General features: G+C 39.7%; 1 protein-coding gene across 1 annotated transcript in view; it reads left to right on the forward strand.

Moving 5' to 3' along the window:
• The window catches only part of LOC308079717 (mixed lineage kinase domain-like protein), a 106283-nt gene extending 81995 nt beyond the window's left edge, over positions 1–24288 (forward strand). Inside the window, exon 8 of the mRNA XM_080421291.1 lies at positions 23322–24288. The gene's annotated coding sequence lies outside the window, so the exon portion shown is untranslated. The remainder of the gene's footprint in view (positions 1–23321) is intronic.
• The last annotated feature ends 351 nt before the right edge of the window (positions 24289–24639 follow it).

A 24639-nucleotide genomic window follows, 5' to 3' on the forward strand; every position in this document is an offset into this window, starting at 1 on the left:
AAAATACACGTGCACATTCTTATCAAGAGTTCATTGCTATTGTAAAACGGTTGCTCAAACGATTATGATCTTAATGACTCTACTGAGTCTGGATAACTTGCTCTAATGAGCTGTCTGGATGACTTTTGACTGACTTTTTGGATGGCTTTTTAACCACTTAAACCAGGTGTCTTCAACAGGGGGTCCGGGACCCCTAGAGGGTCCTAAGAGTTACTACAGGGGGTCCGCCAAATCTTAAGTGTGATAGATTTTTTTTTTTTACATTAACCACTTGAACCCTAGCATCCCTTTTCTGAGGAGAACTTTAGCCAAAAATAGCAGATCTACAAGCTCTCAACGCCTCGCGCTGCCTGTTATTCACCTGTTTGTAGGCTGTGTGTTTTCCACTAACTGTCGATTTGATCCAATGAAATCCAATGAAACTTGTCAGATGACCAATGATATCCAATGAAATTGACAGGAAGTGGAAAACACACAGCCTAGGAAACAGGTGAATAGGTGCGTTGGTCCGATGCGGTGGTCCGATGGGTGGGCCACGAACGCTTTTCGAGATTTTCAAGTGGGCCCTGATCCATAAAGAGGTTGGGAACCATTTCTGTAGCAGATTGTGTGTGTGTGTGTGTGTGTGTGTGTGTGTGTGTGTGTGTGTGTGTGTGTGTGTGTGTGTGTGTGTGTGTGTGTGTGTGTGTGTGTGTGTGTGTGTGTGAGAGAGATGAGCTCTACCGTCAGCACGCTCAACCGGGCTGACTAGGCTGGATTTTGAACAGAAATGACCCTGTAACTACGTTGTTGTGTACATACAAGGAATCACTACCATTAGCAGTGAAAAGGAGGGGCAGCTTGTCACCTATACAGATATAATGTAAAGCAAAAATACTGAGCATACTGTATCAGCCCCCAAAATAATGGATAACCTTATTATTGCATTGTGCTATAAATATACATTACATGTCATCATGTTTAACAGTTAGCCAATAGCCATCAGATTATCATCAGAGTCTGAATCTGGTCAAAGATTTTTTCTTTGTCGGCATGCTTTCAGGTAAACACAGATAGCTTTAGCTTCTTGATTGGATAATGTGCATTTAAAATGCTAATTAATGGACTTTGCTCTAAAAAACCTTTCATTTATCAAATACGCTTAACTGTAGGCCTAAAGCTGATCACTGTATTCTTATTTTCCTTTTACCATGTGGGTTCTGTACAGCATTATAAAAACAAATAATAATATAAAACAGTTTTAATCCGTGTTTTTATTACCTCAAGTGTCATTAAAAAAAAATACAGGCACCTCTACATTACCACAGCATGTCAATGTCAGTTTGGCTGCAACCGTCACATATTATTTGAAAATGGCTGATCTACAAGCTCACAACGCGTCGCATCATAGATCTGCTATTTTCAAACATTTTAGTACTTTTACTTTTGGTACTTTAAGCACATTTTGATACCAATACTTTTGTACTTTTATTCAAGTGCATTTTTTATTCCGGACTTTAACTTGTAACTGTACTGTACTTCTACATTGCAGTATTGATACTTTTACTTAAGTAAAACATTTGAGTACTTTTTCCACCACTGCTTTTTGCAAAGTGGTCTTCAATTATTCTGTGGATACAGATGAGTGAACACTGCACACAGCTATAGGCTGCATTGCTGATAGTTAGCCTACAATCTAATGTTGTGACAACCTGTAGTTGTGTATGTATATTAGGTATGTTTAACTTTGATTAAACTTTCCCTTTTCTGTTTTAGTGTTGCTTTATACTCTTGGCTACTATCTACTCTGTGGCAAACAAACTCACTTTAAGCAATCTAAACTTTTTGGGTTATTTTTCCCCCAATTGGTTTGCTTGAACCGATCAACATGAAACTGTGCACACACACACTGCCTGGAGGCCAGAGCAGAACCTCTGTCCCAAGTTTTTCACATCGGCCTGTTAGTGCCTCCATATTAGATTATACAGATTTTGTCCAAACATGAGGCGAATCGGTACACAGTATCTCTTTAGTCATGGGATCAAGACGGATCTGTCTTTAAAACACTCCGAGAGAGAGAGAGAGAGAGAGAGAGAGAGAGAGAGAGAGAGAGAGAGAGAGAGAGAGAGAGAGAGAGAGAGAGAGAGAGAGAGAAAAACAGTGGAATAACCCTCTTCTTTAAAATGTCCATTTTGTACAAACTGAATGTAAACAAAGATAGTTTTTTGGGGGGGAGGGGCATAGGAAGAGACGTACAGCAACTCAAGGAAACAGTGGCCTTTTTTTCCGGCCTTGTCATTTTGATAGTGTCCATTATTTAGTAGGGCATTTTTTTAAATGTTAAATCAAATGACCTTTTATGTATTACTTTAATTCTGTCATAGAATGAGCACACCTGAACATTAAATGTAAATGCTATTGCATTATATATTCATTTCTGTCTCAAAAAATGACCTGTGAGTGCAGTTCTACAAGCTCACAACACGACGCTATGCGACGCGTTGTGAGCTTGTAGATCGGCTATTTTCAAAGAGCCTAGGTATAAAGTTGGGCTAAAGTGGTTAATGTATGTTTTATAATGTTATCATTTATATCTGCACCCCCCCCCCCCCCACCCCCACACACACACACACACACACACACACACACACACACACACACACACACACACACACACACACACACACACACTGACAAACACTTAGTTAGACTTGGTCCCACAGATAAACCAGAAGTGTTGTGAGCTTGTAGATCAGCCATTTTCACAGTTGTTCCCTCTTTCTTACACTATTTGACAATGTGCCAATATGTTTGACCAGTTTTTATAGTATAGTTTGTTGATCACTCTTGATGCAGTAATGGTCTTTTTCTTTTCTTTCTTTCTTTTTGTTTGAGGTATTAAAAGGATCTTAAAAGTCCTTAATTTGCCACTTCACTGTCATATGGGGGACCCCCACAAAAAGATATGTGGGGACCCCCCTGTGGTGGTCCTGACCCACAGGTTGAGAACCATTGATATACATTATGAAAACTTTTCTGCTATTTGTCCCAAAGGTTTTATTCAAAGTGAAGTGAAAGCAAAACTTACATAAACAAATATTAATGCCATTTGTTTCAAATGTTTTTCCCAAGCTAACTTTTCCTACTTGGATGTATAACTTTTTTCTGACAGAAAATGCACAATTTGACTGGTTTTGTAAGTTTTCTATAAGTTGCATTGTAACACAGCTCTGTTTACACATGTCTTTATTCTTTGTTATAATTGTACCGACGTAGTTTTCTTTTTATGGTTGTGTTCCACAGAGAGAGAGAGAGAGAGAGAGAGAGAGAGAGAGAGAGAGAGAGAGAGAGAGAAAACGTGTGGTGATGCGACGCATTGTGAGCTTGTAGATCGACTATTTTGAATTAGCCTAGGTATAAAATATGGTTGTAAATGTATATTTTATAATGTAATAATAAAGTTATAAAGTAACTACTAACTTTAAGTTTTCAAATAATTGTAGTGGAGTAAAAGTACTATATTTTCCTCTGATGTAGTGGAGTAGAAGTAAAAGTATAGTACTGGCCTTTGATCAATGTGATTGTCAGAGTACTGTAAATGATTGAATCAAAGAGAAAGAGAGAGCAGCACATATAAACAGTATAAATAGCATATCATGAACCTCAGTTCAGACATTGAGGCTTGAGGACTTGACCGAACGGGTGAGCTGTTATAATTACTACAAAAGTTACTTTTGAGAAGCTGTTAGTTTCTTCTACCCAGCCGCTGTTGGATATCCTACTCAAGATAAGTCAAGTAAGTAAGAAGAATTGTCTTGGCATTTTCCTTTTGCCATTTAAGTGATTGTATATATATATATATATATATATATATATATATACACTGTATATATATTATACACCTTGTGTTACAATGTAGTGAATGATGAATGGCAACATTGTATGCTAGCTAAGCCGCTCTGTCAACTCTTCCTTAACTCTTTATCCTACTGATAAAGGCTGCTCAGTGAACTTGTATTTCATTCAATAGTTATTTAATGTAAGTAAATGTAGAGCTTCACTGTAGGCTTTGCTTCATATTGTTTTGGTCTGAAATACAAACTAAACATTGTCGCTACAATAGACTCTTGTCTCATGCCTTTGGCAATATTGTACTTTTTACTCCACTACACTTATTTGAAAACTTGAATTAAAAGTTACTTTTTAGATTTGTTATTACAGATCTTCAAGCTCACAATGCCTCGTGATGTGACTCATTGTGAGCTTGTAGATCTGCAACTTTTGAAAGATTTTGACCAATTGTGAAAATGTTCTGCAAAATGAGTACTTTTAATTTTGGTACTTTAAGTATTTTGATGCCAATACTTTTGTACTAGTATTTAATATTTCTACATTGTGGTATTGCTACTTTTACTTGAAGGGAAAGTTCACCCCCAAAATGACTTTTCTTCTATCGATTCGTCACCCCATGGAAACCACACCCCCATTGTCTCATTCCTAAGCCAATCATTTGATGACCGGCAGCTGTTCTGGTAGGAGACACAAAGAGTCTCCTTTGTGTCTCCCGGAACCGCTGCCTACCGGTCCACTGGTCATCAAATTATTGGCTTAGGAATGAGACAAAAACTAAACAATATCCATGAATTCAAGTCTCCATGGGGTGACTGATCCATAGAACAAAAGATTTGTTTTGGGTGAACTATCCCTTTAAATGTAGGGTAAGTGGTATGTTGTGGTTAAAACAAAACATTTCTTGTTAAGAGGTTAAAGCACTAAATTCTGATCATTGCTTTCAAGTGTTTGTTCAGTGACATGAGTCTCCTTGTCTCTCCAGCTCTTAGATAAACAGAAAATACATTTTCAGGTACGTTTAAACATTTCAGACATCTTTCAAATACAGTGATTTACTTTTAAATTTTCTCTGTGTGCTTAATGGAGGGTAACTGACATACGGCCTGTACTGCATTCTAATGACTATACATATAGACACATCTGATGATTCAATGACATCATCACCTAATGACCCAATCATCAATCAGTTTACAATGACAATGACACACCTCATCATCAAATGATCCAATCACTGGATTTGATTGGCTTTGCTGCCATGTTGAGACTTGCTATCAAGCACACTGACAATGCATACTGAACACGCACACACGCACACGCACACACACACACACACACACACACACACACACACACACACACACACACACACACACACACACACACACACAGTGGGAGAAGCTTCATTAGTTTGTTTGTACAGTATCTCTCTATCAATGTGTCTCTGCCATTTTAGTATCAAGCCTGCCTGACACTGTGTGACTGACTGCAACTACAACACATTCAACAGTTACATTTAAATGTAATTTAATCCATTGCAATTACATTTACATTTCCACAGACAAAGACGTAGGATTCATCAGGACTTGTAGCAGGTAAGGATTGTAGACACGATCACATTGCATTGCATTTAATTGAATTGAATTAGCAGGAAACCAAACAAACATTGTATAGTGTTCAATGTTGCCAGATAGGAAATGTTAAATAATCTTACTGAAGCGTTACAATTATCCTGTTGTAAAGAAAACACAGTAAAAGGAGGGGGGGGGGGGGGGGGGGGGGAATAAGAAAGAAAGATACATCACAGGTGTAAATATGTAATTTATTTTCACAAAATATTTATTGTAAGAAACAACCTTTTTTGAGACTCCTACTTAAGAAAAATGCATCACACATTCCTGGACCTCACTCTAATACAAGCCTGGAACTGGAAAGATGAGATCTGTGGTTTCAAAGTACAGATCTAGGGTCAGATTATGTTTTTTTTTTTGCAATCCGTATTGTGAAAAACCAAATCAGCAGACAAGTATTAGCATCAAAATATACTTACAGTAGAAAGGTAAACTTTTCAAAATGTGCAAGATCTGCTGTTTTTTATTTGAATCCTGAAAAGTAACAGTTTTGGACGTAATGAGCTTTCCATCCAACAGTGACAATATACATGAATTAATTTCCATATGCAATGCATTGTTTTTCCCGCCGTGTTTTGTGGGGGCAATTCATTCATTATTGATGAATTAACATACGGACCTGCTGCATTCTAATGACACATATTGACACACATTAATCATATCAGTTTACAATAACATCCTCATACATGACTATATATATATATATATATATAATATATATATATATATATATATATATATATATATATATATATATATATATATATATATATATATTGTGTGTTAAATGAATGAGCTGCCATTACCATCCTCTCTCCCTCTCTTCAGTGAACAATGGCACAGGCGGACTCCATTGCAGTCAATGTGGAAAAGATGGATGAGCAGAGTTTGGAGCTGAGTTACAGTTACAGGGGGGTGCTCGGTGCAGGTGGATTTAGTCAAGTCGTGAAGGCCAGGCATCATCGGTCGGGACGGGACGTGGCTGTTAAAATATTAATTAAAAAAGACAGGTAAGTGCAAAAGCCAGTGGTGGACAAAGCACTCAACTCATGTACTTGAGTCAGTATATAGTCCTGGTCAAATATTACTCAACTGCAAGTGATAGTTGTCTGTCAAATGTGTACTCATGTTAAAAGTACTGGAGTACTTTCTTTTAAACATGTCTGGGGTCATGTTAATGTAGCAGGTTTTTGTAAGCACCCCAGACCGTTTTTAAGTAGCTCGATTCAGTATGTAGATATTTAATATACATTTGATCAGAAACAACCTCTTCCTATTGGACATTGAAACTCCATAGTAACCATGTCAGATTCAAACGTTGGTCCTGGTGACTGATATTGTCCTTCTACTACGTGTTTTTACAATTACTTTTTTCATTATTATTTTTTTTATTTTTATAATTTAGTTTTTCATTTTCCAAAGAAATTATAAAAAAAACAAAATCCAAAAAGTAATTGAGGTGTTTTCAATGAATCTAACCTAGTTAAAATGGAGGTTGGAGTTACAATGGGTTAGTAAAGGAAGGGGGCGTGTCTGATTAAATTCATATAAAATATCAACTGTCTGGGGTGAAACACAAAAGCCTGAGTAGATATTAGAATATGACCCAAAACACGTTCCAAAGTGAAATAATACCTTTAAGTATTCAAAAGTGCAAGCTTTTGAAAATAGGCTACTTAAGTAATCCAAGGTACAAATGACTAAGTACATTTTGTTTTTAATATCAATTTATTGCTGTATTGAAATTGTAACATCATGCAAAAACTATTCAACGATTAAAACAAATAAATAATAGAGAAAGTATCAGATCTACAAGCTCACAACACAAGTCTAGAGGGATGAAGTAGTTATCAACTTGTCATTGATTGATTCCCAAAATGAAGGAATAAAGGCTGTCCCTTATCAGTTGAATAAGGGACAACTTTAGGGTCTTTTAGTTTCCAAACAAGGGACCATAACGTATTTCAACCCTAGTGACATATATGTCATGTTTCATCTTCAGATCAAGCTCAGAGGAGGATTTACAGCGTGAGGTTAAGCTGATGCTACGTGCAGACAGTCCCCATGTGATGAAGCTCCTGGGGGTCTTCAGGAGCCGTACACCCCCTCACCCAGTGGGTCTGGTCATGGATCTGATGGAGAGAGGATCCCTCTACTCCTTACAGGTGAGCTTTCTTCCCTCTTTACGGACACATTGGTTTAAATAATAATTATCATTATTATTATTATTATTATTATTATTATTATTATTATTATTATTATTATTATTATTATTATTATTACCATTATTATTATTATTATCCTACTACTATAATTGAAATGACCTCCAAAAGTACGTCCGGGGTTGCTCAGCACACGATCACTCCACTTGCCCCGAAACTTGCCACAGACTGTTGATCAGAGCTCTGGCTAATACTTAGGCTTCTTTCCCCGCCTTCATATTGTACAGTCAATATAAAACTACATTTTAACATTTTAGCCACAGCAGCTTTCCTTCCTTTTAGCCGCAGCACCTTTTCTTTGGTCGCTAGGACCCTACCCTACTGCGCATCTCCATATATGGCCTTATCATCTGGATCACCGGTGCAGCGTAGCTGTACAGTAGCTGATCGGGCCTAGATGTGAGGGCCGCAAGGCGGCCCAAACCTCTAGTTATTATTAATGCACTTGTCTTAACAAAGTTACAAAAAGCTTGTTAGAGATAAAAGCAAAGCTTAAAATAAGACGGTACATAAAATAACAGTAATGGATTATAACAGATAAAAGAGTAAGAAGTCAATGAAAAAAATAACCAACTAGAAAAAGTGCTCGTCGGAGCACAGCACAGGTCTCCGCCAGGTCAGGTAGGTTAGTGTGGGCCAGGTGGGTGAAAAATCGGACGGATCCGTCTTCATCACTTGACTAAAGAGATAATATATACCGATTTGTGTGATGTTTGGACAACATTTGTAGGAGTAATACACTGTATATATTTTTTGTTATAAAAATCGGCCTCCTGGTGGCGCTATAATAGCCTTACGCTTATTTGTAATCATATATATATATAGTATATATATATGTATAATGTTATCTTAACCCTTATTTGTCACAGGTTTACAAGTAAAGAAGTGGGTGAAATTAGTTTTGTACATCGTTCTCATCGCCACGTTATTTTCATAGAAAGAAGAGGGGGAGGAAGGAAGAGGGGGGGGCAAGTGGAAAGGGAGATCAAACAAGAGAAGAAGAAAAACACAAAACAAGTTATCTACATATTTACACTAGTACCTGAGATAAGAAAAAGGTGCGTGAGCATAGCAGCAGTGTATACTGTGCATGATATACTTATGGACGTTAGTTAAGGTGCTTAGGATAAGGATAATTCCTTTTAACAGGACGTTCATGAAAGTCCTTGCGGGCTTGTTTCCAATGAGGGCCTGTGAGCAATTAGGGGTTAAGAGTCTTGCTCAGGGACAAATTTCATTTCATCGACACATATGCTGGCGTGGCCTGGAATCGTACCTGGGGCAACCAGGGCCTCTGGCTCCCTAGGCGGGCTCACTAACCACTCAGCTATGGTCGCCCCTTAGAGATGAAAAGGCACAATAAAAGACAAGATTCAGTGCAAAAATAAAAAGCACTATAAAAGTCAATAAGTCAGTGCGTTATATATGGGATTAAGGTGCAAAATGTCAGTGCGTGAGTAGGGTTTTCCACTCCTTCAATACTTTTGGTAGGGCATTCCACATTTTTGTTGCATAGCAGGAGAACCTTAGTGGTGTCGTGGTACCATGAGGAGCAGTCGAACTGACCTTGGATGAGGGCCCCTGTAAGAATCCTCAAAGTATTCTTACTGACTAGAGAGGAAATCCTATACAAAAAACTTGTTCTTTGGTTGACCTTTTTGATGACTCTTGCTGCCATTTTATCACCGGTTGAAAATATGTGAAGTGCTCCTTTATAGCTTTAAATGAGCTTTTATTTGTATTTGTGTCTCTGAGATTGTAATTAAAGGTTTCTGTTTGACCCCAACCCTCACCATAAAAAGCACCTGCTACCCTGGCCTCTGGTCTTTAGACTGGCTCACCAAGTGGCTCTGGGCATGAAGCACCTTCACAGTCTCACACCTGCTCTCATCCACAAGGACCTGAAGCCTGACAACATACTGCTGGACACAGGCCTAAATGTTAAGGTGAGTCCCTTTTTGGGGGGGATTACCACCATGATGAGTCGACCACGTCCCTCTTCTGGCACTGTTCATGCTAATCTCCATTCTGTTATTGTATTGTAAAACAAAACATATGGTAGGCAACTTGTCCAGCTCCCCTGTATCACTGTGGGAATCTTCTCTGGCTCTTTTCTCTATAATTATCTCTCTCTCTCTCTCTCTCTCTCTCTCTCTCTCTCTCTCTCTCTCTCTCTCTCTCTCTCTCTCTCTCTCTCTCTCTCTCTCTCTCTCTCTCTCTCTCTCTCTCTCTCTCTCTCTCTCTCTGTGTGTGTATCTCCTCTCTTATTCATCCAGATCACTGACTTTGGCCTCGCCAAGTTTGACAACACTGTGACATGCATTGGTCTCAAGACTGTGATGTCAGCCTTCTTCGCGCCTCCAGAGGCCATCTACCCCTCACCGTCATACACAGCCGACTGTGCCTACGATATCTACAGGTATTCATCATTCCCTGTGCCATTTTCTGTGTGACTGGAATTCAGCTGTGTGTCACTGCAAAGCCCTGTGAATAACATAATGCATTGACGGCTGCTTAGCTGTAGTGGATAGGCTCCATACTAGCACGTACAACATTCAGTAGTCATGTTGATCTTTCTGTTTCGTTAGATGTTTTGTTTAACAGGATATAGATACATGTAACTTCTTATGTGCAAACTAAACACATTTCACACGTGCAGATGTACAGAGATAAATCCAGGTTTAGGCAAAGGTTTTTATCCTGTTGCCATTTAGCAATTTTGTGTTAGTGTTAGTTGGAAAACTGAGTTAGTGTTAGGGTTCTTGCTGATGCTGAGAATGAGCTGCTAATGCTGTCTGTCCCATCATGTGTGATATGTGGATATGTAAACTAATTGCTGATCAATGTCTCTTTTTATTTTAGTTACGCAATACTGGTGTGGACCATTTTAAGTGAGTAATTCTCTCTCTCTCCCTTTTTCATTTTTTCTTGCTTTCTCCTTTGTTGTCCCCATTTTCTGTTCGATCAATCTCTTCCTACTTTAGGGGCCGTGTCCACCAAGACGTTTCTTTTTCTCGGCTGAAAATGCCAAGGTGCTGGCCTAAAAACACCTCCAAGCACCGCGTTGATGAAATAGTTAAAATGATCTGAGCAAAATAAATGCTCAGCGCCTCATCATGCTGATGGAGTGCTCTCATAGTAAATAATTAAAAACATACGCTGCGCTCAGGGAAAATAATAATAATAATCTTGGTGGACACAGTCCCTTTAATCGCTCATTGTCTCAGCCTCACAGATTCCATTATTTGACTTAATGTTAATTCAACGATAAGAATAATTAGAAACACAAGTTGACAAGTATCCATGCTGTGTATTACAAAGGTTTCTCTTCTCTATTTCCCAACCCATGCAATCATTCATCTTCCTCTCCTCTCTCTCAGACCCTGGTCACAACAAGGGCGTGAATGATTCTTCCATCCCTAGGCCATCCCTGGAGGATGTTAACAGATTGGAGACCCCAGGGCTGGAGGACCTGGTAGAACTCATGGTCTACTGCTGGAACAAAAATCCCAGCCTAAGACCTCGTTTTACAGGTGAGAAGACTGTCCTGCAATTAGCATCACTTGGGAAGTTGAATGGTTTTATACCTCCCACCTAGATACTGGTGAACTGCTCACCAACGGGAGAAATATGAAATGGCACTAAACCAGAACATAATGTAAGAGAAAACAATAGAGTAGAAAAGTTGGGACAGGATAAAAGTAGGAAGAAACTGTTCTTGGAGAAATTGTGTGGGCTTGTTGAAAGCAAATATGAAGAAAATATGCTCAGTATAAATAGCATTTGTGTTCAAATGTACAAAGACTATATATCGAATCAGCAATTTGTAAAATATTGATTTAAAAGCATAAATGTTTAAAATAAACAGCACAAGTGTGCAAATTAAAAGTAGTTTAGCAGCAAATCAGATTGGGTGTCATTAGGCAGTTGCTATCATCTAAGAGACGATTGCTAAGATGTTGATGGGATAAAACAGGTAGGTGCTAGTTTGTAGTAGTGGTTGCTAGGGTAACCTCATTGAAGGACAATGGCCGGGTTTCCCATAGAGATCCTGCGTAGGGAGTTACGTGCAGTCCTCACGAAGGCTCCGGTAAGAAGGCTGCCTGAAGTTACGGGTGTTTCCCAAACGCACACATAAGCGCCTCTCTCAACACAGCGCTACGCAGTACCTAAACATGTACTTAACCGGTCGGAGCTGTCCTATCAATCGATGCCAGACTGACCGATTGTTCCACGCAACTTCCTTATAAGTACATGCTCGCAAAGGAAGTTTGGCTGTAACAAGTGGGATTATACTCAGCTCATCAATTAAATAATGCTGAAAATTAACAAGCTTTACTCCAGTAAACTGTGGTAACTGTGACTGCACAATACCCTTGTTTTAATGTTTACACTCTATGACTTCCTCTTTCTATATCAATGTAGGCTAATATGAAGATAGACAGTGGTGTACTGTGGATTTTTTATGGTGCGGAAACTGAAACAGAGACGCTCCTACTGCTTCATAGAGCTAGAGGAGCTGCACTCACCTTTCATTGAAAATGAATTACTAGCGTCGTCTGAAATGTCCTTAATGTAGCAAGCTGCCTAAAGCCTTTGTTGATTATTTATCAAGATACGACAGACCACGACATATTACATTAGATGACTATGTCATTATAGTACGAGCCGTGCATAGACATACACAGAGGTACCTCGGCAAATTAGCTAGCTGGGACCTCTCGTATCATTGTTTATATACCCAACAATTAAGTCATTAGACACTCCCTTAAACACTTTTTCCATCCCAGGGACCTTTACTTCTAAATGTCATGACCTCAGTAAATGGTAAAATGGTAAATGGTGCATTTATATAGCGCTTTTATCCAAAGCGCTTTACATTGATTGTGCCATTCACCCATTCACACACACATTCATACACCGATGGCGCAGGAAACCATGCAAGGCACCAACCTGCTCATCGGGAGCAATTAGGGGTTCAGCGTCTTGCTCAAGGACACTTCCACACTAACTCTGGGGGAGCGCCCCAGCCCGGGATCGAACTGGGAACCTTGCGGTTTCCAGTTCACAACCCCTGAGCCACTGCCGCCCCTTCCAGTACAGTACATCATATTTTGCGACTGTTGCCACACATAGCAACACATGACAGTTGAACATCATCAGCTATATTTGTGCTGGCAGATCAACACTTGTCCATGTTTTATGTCCTTATCAGTCAATCTCCTTGCTGCAGTGTACTTTACATGAGATTAGACATAAGGTATGTACTTTACATGAGATTAGACATAAGGTGCAAAAAAAAGAAAAAGAGTATCAAGTGTAGCCATGGGTCTAGGAAAGGACTGCAAGGAATTACACTCTTCTTCTGTATTTGAACCAAAAAGGCTTTTGTCACAGAGCAGGCGTTGTTTGTTTCTACGCTGCATGCGCACTAGGGTTTCAGGTTATAGAAGCATGCCATAGAGTTATAAAATAACTAGACATGGACATCCCCACCCATTCACTTCTATGGAGTTGCTCGCCCAGCGCATACTCCCTTTTCCCGGGGTCATCCCTATGTTCCCCGGGTTCTATGTTCCCCATTTATGCGTCATAGAGTTATGTCTCCCATGCGCAGTAGTATCACCTCTGTGACCAACCCTGTGAGCAAACTCGCGAGTCAAGCCTATTGGTCAAAACCATTTCCGCTCGTTCACGTATCCGGCCCCAGCTGTGGTAAGCTGCACTTCCAGAGTCGGCCACCAGGCGACTCAAGCTTCACCTTTTTTGGGGGTCTGAGCAGCTGAATCAACTTTGTGTCTGTGTCGTTCCCAGAATGCACCACTGTGACAGAAGGCCTTTATGAGAAGTACAAGTGTGAGATTAATTCCGCCGTCCGCCAAGTGCAAAGCAAGCTGGTAAGAATACATGATGCATACTAAACTCATTCACTTACTTTAAAACAATGATGTTACCCTTTTATGTCTTTCTGTCTGTCTGTCTGTCTGTCTGTCTGTCTGTCTGTCTGTCTGTCTGTCTGTCTGTCTGTCTGTCTGTCTGTCTGTCTGTCTGTCTGTCTGTCTGTTTTTTCTCTTATCTCCTCCCTCTTGCCAAACTTAATGTTGTCCAATAGATCTCATACTGTAGAATACATACTGCACTTCATATTGGTATTGAATGTTGTTGACATCAAATAATATAATTTCTGTGCTCAACAGGATGGTGACAGTCCACAAATAGGTGAGCTTTTATTGTTCTTTTGCAGTTCAATGCTTGAGGAGATATTATTATTATTATTATTATTATTATGCTCATTATTATTATTAGTAGTAATAATAGTAGTAGTATTATCATCATTACCATTATTATTATTATGCTTATTGTTATTATTATTATTATTATTATTAGTAGTAGTAGTAGTACTAGTAGTAGTAGTAGTAGTAGTAGTAGTAGTAGAAGATGCATAGTTGGGTTTTTGATGGGTTGGGTTTCAGGTGGTTGTTATTGTAGTCGTAGGTTGACATTTCTTGGAGGGCATTTTCAAGGACAGGCTCAATTTTCTGGAAGTCTACTTGTTGGGTGGTGATGCAGAGGTCTTCTGCGTATGAAACGCTGGCATTTTGGGAGTAATGGCTGGTCATTTGTTTATATGTTGAACAGGATTGGGGCCAGTACGCACTAAATTAACAAACGGCAATGCGACGACTGCGCTTAATTTACATATGACCAGAGAGCACCCAGCATAGGGCATAGCAGTGGCAGCCATTTTCTGGTTCCACTCCAAAATAGTCAATGCATTTTCCCATTGAGATTTCCAAAAATATTCATATCAATTCATTTAAGCCTAGAATCAAGCCATCCAGGGTCCTGTTGAATCATGACCATAAAATATTTTTTTCTGTGATTAAATAAATAAATAATAATAATTATATTCTATACTATATTTAATAAATACCCTTTGTTTTGCCGTTTTCAAAAAGTGTTTTTTCACAGAATCAAATGTTTTATGGTCATGATTCACAGGATGGCTTGATTCTAGGCTTAAAATAATTGATATAAATATTTTTGGAAATGTCAATGGGAAAAATGCATTGACTATTTTGGAGTGGAACCAGAAAATGGCCGCCACTGCTATGCCCTATACTCAGTGTGTATTTCCAAACGCACCCACTTATTTATGCATACTTTGTAGATTAGATCATGATATCAAATGACTTCTTGTGTTTACAGTGTCTCCACTACCTGCCTCACTACCATCAGTGTCTCCAGTCAATGACTCACTACCATCAGTGCCTCCAGTCAATGACTCACTACCATCAGTGCCTCCAGTCAATGACTCACTACCATCAGTGCCTCCAGTCAATGACTCACTACCATCAGTGTCTCCAGTCAATGACTCACTACCATCAGTGCCTCCAGTCAATGACTCACTACCATCAGTGCCTCCAGTCAATGACTCACTACCATCAGTGCCTCCAGTCAATGACTCACTACCATCAGTGCCTCCAGGCAGCACAAACAGAAAGGACTATTTAAAACGTGAGTACATAGTGATCAGTAAACTGCTTTTTACACAAACCCTTCAACCCCTACATTGTTTGGATACAAGTAGACCAGTGGTGGGGTTTTGGGACCCCCAGGGGTCCTTGAAGGGGTTCCAGGGGGGCCCCAGCACAATGAGTCAATATAATATAGCAGATCTGCAAGCTCACAACATGGGCCAAATGCTTATTAAATTAGATACCAGTAGACCAGTGGTGGGGGACATGTACGTCATGTGACATATTAATGTCATGTCCAGGGGATCCCTCCTCCTCCTCTCCTCTCCTCTCCTTTTATTTGGCATTTGGGCGATTTTTGGCATTTCTTAATACGTGAACATTCATGGAAAATATCTACAAGCTCACAACGCATCATGTTATGACACGTTGTGAGCTTGTAGATCTTTTATTTTCGACAAAGATATTTGGAGTGTAGAGGGAAAAACTGTAGTATAGAGCAGTGGTTCTCAACCTTTTCAGGCCGTGAACCCTATTCTCAACCCTATTTCATACTTCAGCCTTCAGCTATTCCAAAATGGCTGATCTACAAGCTCACAATGCATCACATTGTGAGCCTTGTAGATCTGCTTTTTTCAAAATATTTTGACACATTTTGAAAACTTTTTTACTTTCACTCAAAGAAAAAGACTGTAATTTTAAAGATTTATTTGGGCTATTCAAAAATAGCAGATATGCAAGCTCATAGCGCGGCACCGAGTGCAAATCTTTGGATATATATATATATTTTTTTTTAAAGCGAACATTTGTAACTCAAATCTTTGCTTCTGGGGATTCTACAAATGTCTCCTAAATCCTAACTGTTTTCTGAAAAACTTATGTTGCTATAATAGCACTGGTTCTGAAACTTTTTCATATCCCCAAAATTATATATATCTGGCCGTGGACCCCCCATCCCAAAATATTTTGTTCCATGGACCCCCATGAAGCAAAGATTTGAGTTACAAATGTTCCCTTTAAAAATATATATATTTTCAAATATTTGCACAAAATGTTGAAGATTTACAAGCTCATAGCGCGGCACTCGGTGCCGCGCTACAAGCTTGTAGATCTGCTATTTTTGAATAGCCAAAGACATCTAAAATGACACAGATGCGTTCCAGGTTTTAATGGGTTAAAATGATTAAAAGGGGGGGGGGACATCATGGTAGGTATTTCTCTCTGTTTGTTGTCAGGATTTTACAGTTAAAATCAACTGTAAAATGGAAATAAGAAAAAAGTCCCCCCCCCCTCTATGTTGCCTAGAACTGGAGAATTGATTGAGGTCATGTGATCAGTGACATACGCACGGTTTACTTTTGGCTCCGCCCTCTATGCTGCTGCATTCATAGGAATGGGGAATCTGACTTCCAGCTGAAACAGTGTGTCTTGAATATAAAGTTAAGACTTATTAGAGCATTTTCAGCCAATTGATATCTATTATCTACAAGTACTATGTCTTGCTAAATGTGATATATAACCATAATACCATTATAAACTACTACATACGCACTGCTTCAGCTGGAAGTGAGATTCCCAATTCTAGTGAATGCAGAGAGGCTAGAGGGCGGAGCCAAAAGTACACCGTGCGTATGTCACTGATCACATGACCTCAATCATGACCTTTTTCTTATTTCCACACAACAGCTCTAAGGTGTATTAAAGACATAGTTCAATGTTGAAAATGAATGGTATTGCCCTTTAAGGGATAGTTCACCCAAAAGATTACTTTTTCTTTATGGATTAGTCCCCCCATGGAGACTTGAATTCATGGATATGTTTTTGTTTTGATCGCATTCCTAAGCCAATCATTTTATGACCAGCAGACCGGTAGGCGGTTCCGGTAGGAGACACAAAGGAGACTCTTTGTGTCTCCTACCGGAACCGCTGCCGGTCATCAAATGATTGGCTTAGGAACGCGACAAAAACTAAAAGATATCCATGATTTCAAGTCTCCATGGGGTAACTAATCGATCGAGTCATTTTGGGGGTGAACTATCCCTTTTAAATATTGTATTTATTTTAGAAACAGTTCATCTTTCACTCAATATGGGCAATGCCCGTCGCAAGTTGATGATGTCATTTGCCCATGTGTGGTCTAGCCCTATGGAATGTATGGAATGCATGTAAGGCATATTTGGCTTATTAGCCAGGGATCCTTTTAAACATGGTGAAAATGTTGTTTGTGCGTGCAACATTTTGATTCAGTCTATTGCAGTTCAACCTATCTGTCCCCCTTTCTCCCTTCAGTCATGGATTTCATAGACCCCATCTTTGGCATAGCGACTACACTCTACGCTCTCTGCGAGGAGGTCAAGGCCAACAAGAAACGATGCACGCGTCTGAAAGACCGTGTGAAAGGGCTGGAGCCAGTGCTGAGGGCCATCCAGGGAAAAAGGGCCCAGATCTCTCCCGACTCCAAGATGTACACGGCCCTCAAGGAGCTCACGCTCACACTCAAGTCTGCTGCGGATGTCGTCAAAAAATACAACGCTGATACAAAAAGTATCATCAAGCGGTTCTGGAACACCTACAACTACGGGGACGAGTTTGAGAGCCTTAACGACCGTCTCATCGACGCGTTCCAGGTGCTGTCCCTGAATCTGCCGGTGCAGATGGATCCTAAGCTGTTTGATGCAGATTCTCAACGGAAAGAGTACGAGGCAGCCAGGAAGAAGGATCATGAAGAGATCCAGAAAAGTGAGAGGAGGGGGTCTTGTCTTTCTTTTTTGCGTTGTATGGGAGCTGAAAACTGAATTTCAATTTGGAATAGGTCTAATGATTATTATTATTTTTATTATTATTAGTGTACCAGTGTTGACTGTATAGTCAATAGTGTAGACACTGGTTCTACAGAACCAGTGTCTAATGTCTACAATGTAAGCTGCACGTAGGTATGCCTTCATGAAGTTAATGTTGATTGTGTGATTGGCTTTAATATCAGATGTATTTCACAGTGCTACAACATGTGGTGGACCAAAAGGATACTGTGGAGGGGAAACTGGATGCTATGTCATTGAAACCGGATGACATGAAACAAATGATTGAAATGCGTAAGTAAACAACTTTGAAGGTCAGTTGCCACATATCATTCAATATAGTGCATGGTTTGTGAACTATTCCACTTTGTATTTCACCCATAATACATCTGGATGATTTCCATCCCAGACTTCAGAGGAAGGGTTATTTATTTGTTAGACATTTCACATTATGCTTTGCATATAGACTTTTTCAATTTGAATAAAACAATTAAGGAAAAACTAATCCCCAGTCACTGTGGTAAATATAGAATGCAGTTTTGTCATGTCATATGTTCACAGCAGTATCCCTCAGTGACTTTAGACTGTGCTATCAATGTTTTTTTCCATAAAGGGATTTAGTTTCACTGACAGCTGTCTGATGTTTTTGTTTTCTTCTTTAATCTCAATGGTGGTTTTGCCGTCATCAGTTCAGAAGTCTGAGATCATTCCTGAAGGCATCCGAAAGATCATCCCTGGGGACCTGACCTTTGATTTCCCCATAACGCCCATCATGAAAACTGACATCTGTGAAGTCTACAAGGGAGAATACAGGAAATATCCTGTGGCCATCAAAAGATACCTCTGTCCACAGATCACTATACCAGGGTTTGCGGCACACGTTTTTAATTGATACAATTTTTATACTATAATAATACAATATATGATTCTGTGAAGAAGGAAGAAAATGAATATTTAATTGCTCATTTAAATACCCTTTATTTTTCACAGAATAAAATGTTTTATGGTCATTATTCACCAGGAGCCTGGATGGCTTGATTCTAGGCTTAAAATAAATGATATAAATATTTTTGGACATTTTTTAAATGATTTGAAATATATCGGAGATGTTTGGAAAAGTTTGAATAATGTTTTTTTACACACTTCTTCTCTTTTTGGGGTCCCTGGCACAAAATATTTTCTGAAGGAGGTCCGCGGCCAAATACATATCAATTTGGGGGTCCTTGGCATGAAAAAGTTTGAGAACCACTGCTGTAAATGAACAAAATAGATTAACATTACTGTCAATCAGGTAGAGTGTGGGGAGAGAGCAGGCCTGGCTGGGTGTTAATCTATGTATTGTATTATTATACAGTGTGGGGAGAGAGCGGGCCTGGCTGGGTGTTAACCTATGTATTGTATTATTTCCCTAATAGTGAGGTGATAAAGATATTCGAGAGGGAGATCGCAACCATGATGAACTATGAATCGCCACACATACTGCGGATGTTTGGAGTCTGTTTCGAGGGTGCCGATGGTGAGTCATTTTTATAATTGTGCTTTACTTGTTGAGAAGAATTATTGAAACCACGTCATCATCTGCTTTCATTTTTCTACTTTGTGCCTGTCTCCTATATCAGTGGTTCTCAACCTGTGGGTCAGGACCCCCAGGGTCATGATTTTGAGGGGGTCCCCAGATGACATTAAAGTGACAATTTAAGGACTTTTAAGACCTATTTAATAAAAAATAAAAAATAAATTAAATGAATCATCGATGCATCAACAAACTATAAAAACTGGTCAAACATTGGCCAAATTGTCAAATAATATAAGAAAGAGGCAAAAAATTGCCGATCTAAAAGCTCACAACGCCTCATTTTGCGAGGCATTGTGAGATTGTAGATCTGCTATTTTCACAATACGATCTACAAGCTCACAACGCCTCGCTGTGCGAGGCATTGTGAGCTTGTTCATCTGTTATTTTCACAATATTTATCTGTGGGAACAGAGTCAAACTAAATGTAATGCCTCAGGGTGGGGGTCCCCAGTTCAAATGTGATTATTTTTGGGGGTCGCAGCCTAAAAAGGTTTAGAACCACTGTCCTATAACATATGAGATTTCCTTTTCCCTGCCAGCAGGACAGATAGTCATGGAGTACTGTGCCAAGGGAAGTCTGAGAGAGGTTTTGGACAACAACTTGAAGTGTAAACTACCTTGGGTCAGGAAGGCTCGCATGTGTTTGGATGCTGCACAGGGCATCTACAGGTGAGTTCTCAGTGGAAAGTCTTTGGTAGAGAAAAACAAACCAATTAGATTCAGAATGAGTTCAATAAGTAAGAATCTGACTTGACGTTTTGACATGGTACATTCCAGTGGTGTGTTCTAGGTCTTTTTGGGGGGTATACGATAATTATTCCCTCCCACAAGCACATAAACACGTGTGCGTGGTGGTCACTGAATGAAATAACTGCTCTTTTGTTAAGTAGTTAATGTGTGAATTACTTCGAATCTCCAATAGCCAGCGGTCATTATCACCTCAAGACAATAGCCATAGCTGAGTGGTTAGTGAGCCCGCCTAGGGAGCCAGAGGCCCTGGTTGCCCCAGGTTCGATTGCAGGCCAGGCCAGCATATGTGTCGATGAAATGAAATTTGGCCCTGAGCAAGACTCTTAACCCCTAATTGCTCACAGGTTCTCATTGGAAACAAGACCGCAAGGACTTTCATGAACGACCTGTTAAAAGGAATTATCCTTATCCTTACGTAAGCCTTCACCTCAGACGCCACATTATCATGAAAAAGGCTATTTAAACTGAAGTTTACATTCTTGCTGCCCCCAGCCCCTCCTCCTGCGTATCAGATACACTTCCTCGATGGTTACTGGAGGGTATGCGATTTTTTCCCACATTTTCTTGGACGGCATGCTACGTATATAGCGTAACACGGTAGAACACCACTGGACAATTTAAACAAATGTTGGTGCTTCAGCGGTTCTTTAGTGATTTAGGTGATCAAATCATGCACTGGCACAATCATATAGTTGCTGTCAGGTAGAAACCTCCTGTCTCCAGATTTTTACTTTTTGTGTTTTTTTCGTATTAATGCCCTATTTGATCACACTAGAGAGCGTCACACAAAAGCATCAAAAGTAGATCCAGTAGCAAATTTTGAGCTTGTAGATCTGCTTCTTTTGCTATTTTTGAATTTGAATCCTGAAAAGTAATTGTTTTGGGCATACAGTATGAGCCACCCGACAGAGATGAAATGTCATTCTAATAAAGCTTTTGACTTCTGTTGAATCTCTTACAAGTTGATTCTGATAAGTGACACACTGACTACTATTGCTTCCTCTTAGATTACATCAGTCAGAACAAAAAGCCAAAGTCCATGGGAGCATCACCAGCGACAAGTTCATGGTAGCTGAAGGCTACAGAGTTAAGGTATGACGGAGTTAAATACAAAGCATATATTTTATATTAAGTTGGTATGAAATTACTAAAAATGATTAATTTAGCCTTGATTGATTTTGTTCACAGCTCACTGCATGTATATAATCTTTCAAATGTAACAATTGTAATCGTATTCTTTCGGCTAATTGACCCTTTGTCAAGTCTCTTCACGCCCATTGGTTGCTGTTGTGCTTGGCTGGACAAATATCCTCTCTCTCTATCCACTACCATTAAAAAAACATTTTGCTAACTCAACATAAACAACCAGAAGGAGGCTAAAAATGCAACAAATGCAACACTTCCAAACAAAATTTTCAAAAATAGCAGATGTACAAGTGAGCTTGTCTGTCTGCTATTTTTCTGGAAATAAATATGTTGCTAGATAGCTAAAATCTACACAGATGCTTTCCCGGTCTTAATGGTTTAAAGTAAACTATTTTAATATAGCTAGTAAATATTCCTTTTATGGACATCAGTCACTGCTACCAACAGCTTTTTCTCTATTTCCTAAGGTAATTATTATATTGTATTATCATTCATTGGTTGGCTGTCTGTTTTGTCACTACCTGGGTGGTTTGGAGCTGGCACAAACAGAGACGTCCTTGAGAAGGAGCCCTGAGGGCCCAAAGAAGTGCGGCCTGCGCTACCGATCACCTGAAGAGCTGGACAGTGTCAACCATCCATACTGCAAGATATGTGAGATTTACAGGTCAGTCCTTTACAGTAATAAGAATAATAACATAGTATAAAACATACAAACAAATAAAATGCATGAATACAATAAAGTTCAGAGGATAACCAATTAATTGTAATTGGACCTAGAGCCAATAACTGAAATGAATTAATGAACCAAACCACACTGTATTTCTCTTTTCTTTTCCCAGTCTCGGAATGGTCCTGTGGGAAATCGCAACGTGCAAGAAACCCCTTGACGGTATGTGTCCTGTAAACAGTGGTTAACGCAGACTGCACCCACTTTCTTTACACTTTGTATGTATTATAACACATGTCTCTCATAACAGATTGTACCACAGATCTCCACATCTTTAAGAGAGTGTGTGTGGAGAAGCGAGTGCTAGAACCACTTCCTGAGGACTGTCCTAAAAAGCTGAGAGAACTGATCAATGCCTGTCGTGGGTACAACCCTTTCCAAAGGCCAACAGCTGGAGGTAAGCTTCTTTTAGACCCAGGTTGAGTGTTATGCCAGGGAAGACAGTGTAGAGTTGTGGGGCGGCAGTGGCTCTGGAGGTAGAGCGGGCGTCTTGGAATCCGAAGGTTCCAGGTTCAACCCCTGGCTCCTCCTGGCTACGTGTCGAAGTGTCCTTGAGCAAGACACTGAACCCCTAACTGCTCCCAATGAGTAGGTTGGTGTCTTGCATGGTTTCCTCTGGTATCAATGTGTGAATGGGTGAATGTGAAATACTTTGTAAGGCGCTTTGGAGAAAAGCGCTATATAAATTCAGTCCAATTACCATTTAGAGTAGACTGGGCAAACTATTCCAATGGGGTGAAGAGTCTCATCCCGGTTTGTCTACTCACTCCAGACCGGAAATGCAAACTGTTTCAAAATGCATTAAATTACAGTTTATTTTATTGTTTCACATCAATAACACCGGTTTTATCTCTCCAACTGGTAACCGGAACACTCGCCCCAAAACACATTTTTTCCACGGACCGATCGTCCCCAGCGGTTCTTGTATTCTTGTATTTGTTTTACTGAGATTAGGTTTAGGAACACCTGATGGTGACTGTTACGAGGTCGCCGGATTTGACCCGGGGCGAGCGTTCTTGTGTTCCACTAACCCTAACCTCATTGGTCACTGTTGCTGTACCCCTTTGGTCATTTCAACTCATGCCTTTTGGTGTAGTTGTAAACCTCCCACAAAATAAATGATATTTATCTCTATTCTACAGTGCTGGTGGACAAGCTGCGCCAGGTGGTGGAGCAGTTGGAGGAGGAGTAAGCCAGCAGGTGTTCTCAGAAGAAGGAACAGCATGGTGTTTATGCATGGATGTATATTGTACCATGTGTTACAGTTTAGGACCTAAAAGTCTTGTCACTGTTCAACCTCCAAAAATATTAAGTCTTAATGTTAGTGTAAGTTTACAATTCCTTCCTTTTTGTACACGTGGGAGATAAAGCCTTTTCTCTCCATGGACACGGCCCATCAAAATAGATGTTTAGATGTGGCTGACCATCAATTTAATAATATGATTTTTATGGAGAACAATGAGCAGGGGTTGATTATGTTCAGGACATGATTATTGATTGATTGATTGAATACTTGTATGAAATGTAAGAATTTTCAGGCCAGTTTAGAAAGAAACCAGTGTTTCACATCCTTTATTGGATGGTGTTAGGGCATTCCACATTGTAACTTTGTGTGGTACCAGATCATATCATGGTCCTCTAGCTCCCTCTAGTGTTGTGGCTGTGGGTGTGGCACTCACTTTGGAGAAGTAGTTAGACAGGTATGAGGGTATTGACTTTGACTGTCTTAAATACCAATCCCAGTGATATTTAGGTTTGGACTTTTACAGGGGCCAGTTTCCAATTGCAGCCACTTGTAGGTACTCTTTTAGGGCAGTTTTGAAGGAGAGTAGGGTTTTACACTCCTTCACCACTTTTGGTAGGGCATTCCACATTTTGGTGGCATAGCAGGAGAACGAATTCAAACCCTTGTTAGTGCCAAATCTGGGTTGGACGTGATCAGTGGAGCTGCCTCTGCTCTGCCTCCCAAACTAGCAAAGTGTGTTGGAATGATGTGGGTCATGGGCTTAAGGATGAGAAGTAGTCGTATCAGTGTGTTTACGAGGTACTGTATAACATGACTCTTCGCTGTATATCTGTTGTTGATATCATTGTGTAAATGATCCTGGTTATTAAACAATGGTGCAATATGACCACGTGAGTTATGAGTGCTCTCTGACAGCTTTACCATTATAAACAAGGATCAATAGAGTTTGTCATCCAGGGTCCTATATGCTTTGACAGGCAATTATGATGAAAACTTTAAGAAAACTAACCGCAGGTTGTGAGGGGTCCATCTCCACATAAGCCTGATAGTGTGTTGCCTCTTTGTAGATCAAAGCAGATGCAACTGAATGGCTTCAGTTCTGAACACAAAGACGCACACACACGCACGCACCTCAACAAAAGTAATAAAGACTAAAAGTGATACACATTTTATTACATTCGAAGAGGGATACTGAAATTTGCTTTAAATCTCAACTGTGGCCTAAGCAGTTTAAGCA

Source organism: Gymnoscopelus braueri (genome assembly GCF_963280865.1).
Source record: "Gymnoscopelus braueri genome assembly, chromosome: 23".
Classification (NCBI taxonomy): domain Eukaryota; kingdom Metazoa; phylum Chordata; class Actinopteri; order Myctophiformes; family Myctophidae; genus Gymnoscopelus; species Gymnoscopelus braueri.